Genomic DNA, 7,500 nt, shown 5'->3' with positions numbered 1-7,500 from the left:
TTTCCCAAATCGGCATAAATATGTCGGGTAGGGTCCATGGCCAGTGAGGAAGTGAATCAGACCTCGTGTAGGCTCGAAATACCTCATACCCAGACGTTCCTTCACATCTGGTAGGAACTGGAAAGTTCGTCGTCCCGCCTCTTCTACAGCCCAGGTCTCTTGCCAAAGTTCTTCCCCTCTTATCCTTATATCTCTTTTGTCGCCCAATCTGATACCCATAATATCTACAATCTTTTCATAATTCTCCCTTTTGGCCCAGTACCAGGCCGCTTGTTCCCTTATTTTGATGTCCAGGGGGCAGAGCCCCATTATGACTAACAGGGCCCCCCCTGGAGATGTTCTGTAGGCACCCACAGCTCTTAGTAGCATGCTTCTCTGGACCCTTCTCACTGCCATGGCGGGCACCACCCTCGTGAGCCTGTGTGCCCAGACTCCCGAGCCGTAACCCACGACTGAAGTTAAGATGCTGTTGTGGTATAACCTAATTAGGTGTGACGGAAGGTGGAATCTTTTATGACCTATTGAGATGAGATTGTTCAATATCTGAAGGGCTCTCTGGGTGACGGTATCAATGTGCTTGCCGAAATTCCACCTCTCATCAATGATGACTCCTAAGTAGCGTGTCTCACGTCGTCTAAGAACTGGTGAACCGTCTATTCTGACCGTCGGATTTCTAATGAGATGTCCTTTTAGCAGGAGGTAAGTAGATTTGCTGGGCGATATCGTCATTTTTGTCGCGTGGCACCACTGTTGGAGTTTGTCTAGTACTGTCTCTATCTTTGGTTCTATGTCTTCGCGGCTGCGGCCGCCAACCAACAGGAGGAGGTCATCAGCATAGGCTATCACCTCTAGCACCTCTTCACTCTGTTGTAAGCTATCTAGCAAAGGCTCCATATGGATGTCCCAGAAGAGGGGTCCTAAAACGGAGCCTTGGGGACATCCTTTGGTGATTGTCTTGCTAACTCTTTCGCTAGAGGATGATAGCCAGACCTCCCGATCCTCGCAATAGCTCCTCAGGCAACCATATAGCGGCCCTGGACACTCTTTCTCCCGCAAGCAGGAGAAGAGCGAAGGCCACCACAGGTTGTCGAAGGCGCCACTGATGTCAACCATGATGCCAACCACGTATTTGTGCGGGGTCGAGCCACAGACCTCGGCCGCCAGGGCGATTGCATCAGATGCCGACCGCCCCGGCCTGAACCCGAACTGCCTGTCACTCATCCCGCACAACACCCGGTGTGCTGTCAGTCTGTCAGCCAGCAATTTTTCCAATAATTTGCCAAATATATCCAGCAGGCAAATCGGCCTGTAGGATTTCGTTTCTGCGGGATCCTTGTCTGGTCCTTTCTTTATGATGACTACATGTGCCTTTTTCCATAATTTAGGGAACTTACGCTGTCTTAGGCATTCATTGTACAGATGTGTTAGTGGTGCAGTCAGCTGGGGCGCCAGAAACTGCACCACTTCCGCCACAATGCCGTCTGGCCCAGGTGCTTTTCCTCTTTGCAGAGATCTTATGTGGGTTGCTACCTCCTCTTCTGAGAAGGGGTAGACCGCCGTCTCATTGGTGTATATTTCGCGGTCTTGATCTCTGAGTTGCTGCTGCCTCTCTGTTTCCCCATCCGCTTTGTCGTCAGGCAGCAGGGAGTGGAGGAGGACCCCCGCAGTCTCCTGCCAGGACTCCGTCATCCTATCCCCGTACCTGACTGTGGATAGTTCCAGAGGAGAGCGGATTTTTTCTCTAACTAACTTATACGGGAGTCCCCATGGGTCCGTGACTAGTTGGTTGAGCACGAAGTTTTCCCAGCTTTTCATTCTGACTTCCCGTAGTTCCTTCTGGAACTTTCGCTTTTCCTCCCTGTACAGCAGCTGCCACCTTTGTCGCTCCCGCCAGACGACACTGCGCTGATAGTACCTCCTCAGCCTTCTGACAGACTGACGCAGTTCACTTAGTTCGGCAGACCATGGTGACGGTGAGGCCGCCATGGCCCTCCTCCTAGTAGGTACGGCTGCCCTCACCGCTCTTGTCACCGCGTTCACCAGTTCCCCCGCCCTCTGATCCACGTCTATGTCTAAGTGCATGTCGTCTTCCGGTAACGGAGGAATGTCACACTCCCTCGCTAGGCGTTCCCAATCGGTTCTTTTGTAATTTAATTGTGTTTCCCACCCCGTGGCCCAGTGGCACTCTCTTTCTCCTATGGTAAAAGTTATCAAATTGTGGTCGCTTGTGGTGGCATTTTCTACAACTCTCCAATTTTGAAGGTTATTGGCTGTATTCGGAGTTACGAGGGTGATGTCTATGTTTGTGCCCTGTCCTCCACCTGCAGCGTAGGTGGGAGGATTGCCAGGTCTGTTGGCCACCACAAGTTGCGATGCCATAATAAATTCTTCAACCTTTTCACCATTCGCATCTCTTGTGCCACTGTACCATAGGGGGGACTTTGCATTGATGTCGGCAGTTATTATGACCTTTCTTCCCCGCAACGCCGTGGTAACCCTCGCTAGGTGGTCTATATGAGTTTCTATATTATCCCCATACTGAAAATACGTATTAATGAGAATTATAATTCCTGTAGGGGATTGAAGCTCCACGACGTTGCAGTGGCTAGTTGTAAACTGCGAGAGTGTTGTGACTCTCAAGAGTTTGTTGGTGATTATAATTGCTGCCTTCGGGTCATCCCCTCTACTAACTATTTGCCAACTTGCTGCAGCAAAAGCTATTTTCCCAGCCAGGGAGTATGGCTCCTGTAGACAGAGTACATCAAGTCTCCTCTCCTCCACCTCCCTTCGGAGCTCTTGCATTACGAGTCTGCTGTTGTGTGTGTTGAGCTGTCCTATAGTAATTTTTGTCATTATGGGTAGTATGTATGTATTCGGTCATGCGGCCAGGTCTTGCTCCAGTCGAATGCAATTCGTCCATATGCCACTACTGACTGTCGATAAATGTCGTCAAGGTCGAATTTCTCTCCTCGTCTTTCGAATGCTTTCTTGAGCAGGTCTCGCAAGGCTCCGAAGTCGGTGGGGAGATTCACCGATTTCAGCTGGATTCTGTCGACAGCCTCCATAACCGGAAAGGTTATTTTTTTGCCGTCCTCATGTCCTACTCGGACCACATGTCTCAAGGCAGTGGTCAGGGTAGCCGGCTGCTCCAATCTGGATAGCTGCATGGTGTACTCCAAATTGGGGTACACCCTGACTGGATCGACCGGTGGTAATCTAACTATTGGTGTGCACTGAGTGCTGGGGCTCGTACTAGAGCTCGTCACTACATTTTCCTGTATTGGTTGGTTATTGATGTTACTGTCCTTATGAGTTGCTGGAGCCGCAGGATGCCCTTGCCGCTGTAGGTGTAGTTTCGGCTTTGTTTCCCGGCTTCCAGAGGAGAGAGTTTCTGCCATGGGGAGATTTGTTTGTATTCCTATATCCATTGTTGGAAAATCAGTTTGTATAGACATATCCTTTGTTTCAATTTTGACGGCTCCCGTGAGCGACCTCAAAAAATCCTTAAATCTATTTGCCCGCATGGCATCTCTCCTCCTTTTGCTCGGGGACTTTCGCTTTGGCATCCTGTTCGGTATACTGGACTCAACCATAATCAGTCCTGGAGATCAGTCTTTGCTCCAGCATTCTGTATGTGGGGCAGTTTCTACCGGTGGTTCCACAAGACTTTTTTCCTCGGATCTTACACGGTATGCAAACTGTTGCCGCCTTGCAGTCTTTGCGGCTATGACCTTTCTCCCCGCACTTGGTGCACGCCGGCTCCCTGGTGCACAGCCTTAGGATGTGATCCAGGTCACCACAGTTGTGGCAACGAGGTACCACGACATAGTCCCTTGTATTGATGGCATGGAAACCTACATACAGTCTGCCCATTGTTGTTACCTTTTTCCACATCAGCGCCGATACCTCGGCGACGTGATGAACTACATCACGACCCCGCGGACCAGTCTTAAATTTCAACTTAAAGTTTTCCTTAAATTCATCTTTTTCCATTTTGTCAAAGTTCTGTAGCCTAATTGTTTCTTCTAATTCTTCATTTGTCATAATTGCAGGTACGTCATATAATATGACGAGAGGGTTTCTTTTTCTCGGTGGTTCACATTTGACCACCGAGTTCAATTTCTGGTTATTTAGCAGCTTTTCCTTGTCTTCTTCCGTAGCAACTTCAACTATCACAGAGTTTCTGCTTGGTTTAACCTTTTTTATTTTAATCTTGTCTTTAATGGGGTCAACAGTTTTTGTGAAGAGTTCCTGAATTTTCCTGACACTAGTGTCTTGCCCAGGTAATGTCCTGAGAAAGACAGCCGTGTCAGTCCTTTTCGTTACCCTGTCAATAGTGTCTCTTGTCGTGCTTTGTGGGCTCTTGGTGGGCGCTTGCGCAGCCACCGCTGCCCACGTCTTTGCTGGTTGCCTTCTTAACCTGTCATTTTCCTTTTCAAGCTCTTCTACTCTACCTTCAAGTTTGGCGTGGGCAATAGCCCATGCAGCCAGCTCATTTTTTATGACGGCAAGTCCAGCTTGACTGATTTTGCCATTCTTTATCTGTTGCTCCATGAGCAACGAGATTCTCGAGTACCTCTCCATAATTGTTTCATTCACTGCCTGTCCCTGCTCGTCCTGAGGAGAGGGATCAGGCACAGCGGAAGACATTCGAGGCGCACACGAATCACTCGCTTCAATTGTCGCCATGATTTACGAGTGATCAAAAAGAGGGTTGGGAGCCCGTCTCTTACCCCGGACCGGCTCCTCTGGCATGGGGGGGGACTATTGCAGCTCGCCCACCGACCTCGCCCCTAGGTCAAGGGCACTCCAGAGCTGCAGGGTTCAACGCGCCGTTGCCAGCGCACTGGTCCCCGTCGAAGGCCTCGTCGTCGACGATTTCACTCGACGCTCCTCGGCAAGTGCACCCCGCACTCCGGAGAGGCGGATGCACCCCTCGCCCTTCGCCGCCTACTAGCCCGAGTTTCCACCTGAAGGCCAAGGACCCACTCCTACTCAGGTGGTGGGTCGGTCCCCCAGTCGTTTGGCGGTCTGGGCCCATCTAACCTAGCCCAGGCGATGTCACCACCTCCTGGGTTTGGCAGAACACGCCCCGGTTACCCAGGGGCGCGGCGAAGCACCCTTGCCGACTCGCGCCGCGATCCCACGCCGACAAACGAGGTCGCCGGCATGCAGAGCACCTGCTGGTCTGTGCCCTGCGAACAGAAAGGGACTGGTGTTCGGTCCCTTGACACAGCTCCCCCTGTGCCACGCACCCTTCGCTTTCGCATCGGGTTGGGTCGCAGCTCTCCCTTTTGACGCAAGGCAGAATGCCGAGCTTGACGTCTGGCACCACGGGAAGGCGGAAAGAGCCACTTGGGAAGGAGAGGCTGTAAGAGACGCTTCACTTCCCCGAGTGAGGACTGCCGCGGCACGCCCGACTGGAAAGCGATACGCCCCAGTGCGAGCCTCCGTGCCTTACGGCGCGCCGGCAACGGGCGGGCCCGCGCCGAAACGCGCCGTCAAGCGACTGACCTCACGCCAGACTCGGGACTCTGTTTGCATGTATTAGCTCTAGAATTACCACAGTTATCCAAGTAACGTGGGTACGATCTAAGGAACCATAACTGATTTAATGAGCCATTCGCGGTTTCACCTTAATGCGGCTTGTACTGAGACATGCATGGCTTAATCTTTGAGACAAGCATATGACTACTGGCAGGATCAACCAGGGAGCTGCGTCAACTAGAGCTGAGCAGCCGGCCGCCCGGGAGTGTGTCCCGGGGGCCCGCGCGAACACGCAAGCGTCCGCTCAATCATTCTGCAAACAGGAGGAGGCTGAGCTCCCCTGCACAATACACCTCGAAACCCTCTCAGGTCCCGGCGGCGCGCAGCGCCGTCCCAAGTACTTGGTCGGGTTCGAGAGAGGCGCAATCGCCCGGAGTTAGGCGAGTAGACGCTTTCGGTGCGACCACCCGTGCTCCCAACTGAGCTTGCCGCTGCCGACAGAGGCCCGGGAGCGTGCTGTCGTGGCATTGCCGGCGGGAGACAACACGCGCCACCTACGGTGACCGGCAGCTCCAACGCCAGCGCCACAGAAGGACAAAAGCCCCACTTGGGTGCCGAAGCGAACTCTCCCAGCACAGCGCACGCGCCAACACATCCGCACAGCTGCGATACAAACCACCAGCGAGAACCGCTGGGGCGACCGAGCAGCAGACGGCGTCGCGGCGCCGAGCGCCGGGCGGCGGCGCATCCTCAACGCACACAGTCCTCAATCGGACCAGCACACTGAAGATGTCCACCGCGCTTCGCACCGGGCCCGCGAGGACCTACTTTGGCCGCACGGCGCCGCGCGCAGGGTGCGCCGGCGCGCAGCTGCGACGCCTGCCGCGTCCGTCGGCCGGCGCGCCTGCCACTGGCCGCCCCCACCAGCCGGCTGTAGCGCGTGCGCCCACGCACCGCGCGGCCAGCACGCCGGGAGGCGCCCCCTCACCGGCCGGGGACGGTCCCACCCAGCCACCGCCGCGTATCGCTTCACACCCAGATGCCGTTCAGTTTCGTCGGCATGGTGGGTATCGCTGGAACAACCGGTTAGTACCTCAACCTATCGTCGCCATCACCGATTCACCCCTAGCGAGAACAACCGCACCACAACAGGTTACCATTTGTTCATTTGCGTAACTTCACCAGAAAACGCAGGCGTCCATCGCCATTTGCAACTTCAACGATTATTGCATGCCTGTGTCAGGTGTCACGCCACACTACGTCTGCCCACATACACGCAACAAAATGTGCACGCCTAGACAATACGTGGAAGGTGGCCCCCGTACGTATGCGATGTCCATTGCTCGAACGACTGTCAACCGGCCTCTGTAGCATGTCGCAGATATGGAACGCGGTGCACCATGCCATCACGGTGTGTGAGGAGAGACGACTAGGTCCGAATACATCAACAGACAGCTCATGCTGATCGCCATCCACGGCGTCCGTTCCTCCCACACGTCTCTATGGCGTACCACACTGCAATCCAGCTCTCATAGGGAGACGACACGTAGCTGCGTGCACAATATTTGCACTGTATGGTCCGCCGTTTTTGGGCGCAGTCGTTGTGCGGTCACACATGTGCCACGATGTATCATTCAGTACATAAGGACGAATGTGCAGTACAGATTGTGGTTCACGCGTACGACATCAGCGGACAGTTGACACAGGCCGCACCACAACGTAGCCTGAGTACGTCGCATGCGAAGGGCATTGAACATGCAAACTTCTCACCAACCAGCTTGCGAAGGCAGGGGGCAAGGTGGGGACGTGGGGAGGGGCGGCATGTACGTCCTGCTGCCATCCACATTACAGTGTACAGCAGGAGCATGTGGAAAGTGAGCAAGACTTGCAAGGTGTTTAACATGAAGCGATACACAGGGGTGCGGGCAGTGCGAGTAGCGAACTATATTGCGAGGGTTGCGGGTGGGCAACACTACAGTAATTGAACGAGTCGTATAACAATTACAGAGCAGG

The sequence above is a fragment of the Schistocerca piceifrons genome, unplaced genomic scaffold (genome assembly GCF_021461385.2).
Source record: "Schistocerca piceifrons isolate TAMUIC-IGC-003096 unplaced genomic scaffold, iqSchPice1.1 HiC_scaffold_1085, whole genome shotgun sequence".
NCBI classification, from domain to species: domain Eukaryota; kingdom Metazoa; phylum Arthropoda; class Insecta; order Orthoptera; family Acrididae; genus Schistocerca; species Schistocerca piceifrons.
The sequence above is the reverse complement of the archived record's forward strand: the minus strand, read 5'-3'. Positions refer to the sequence as shown.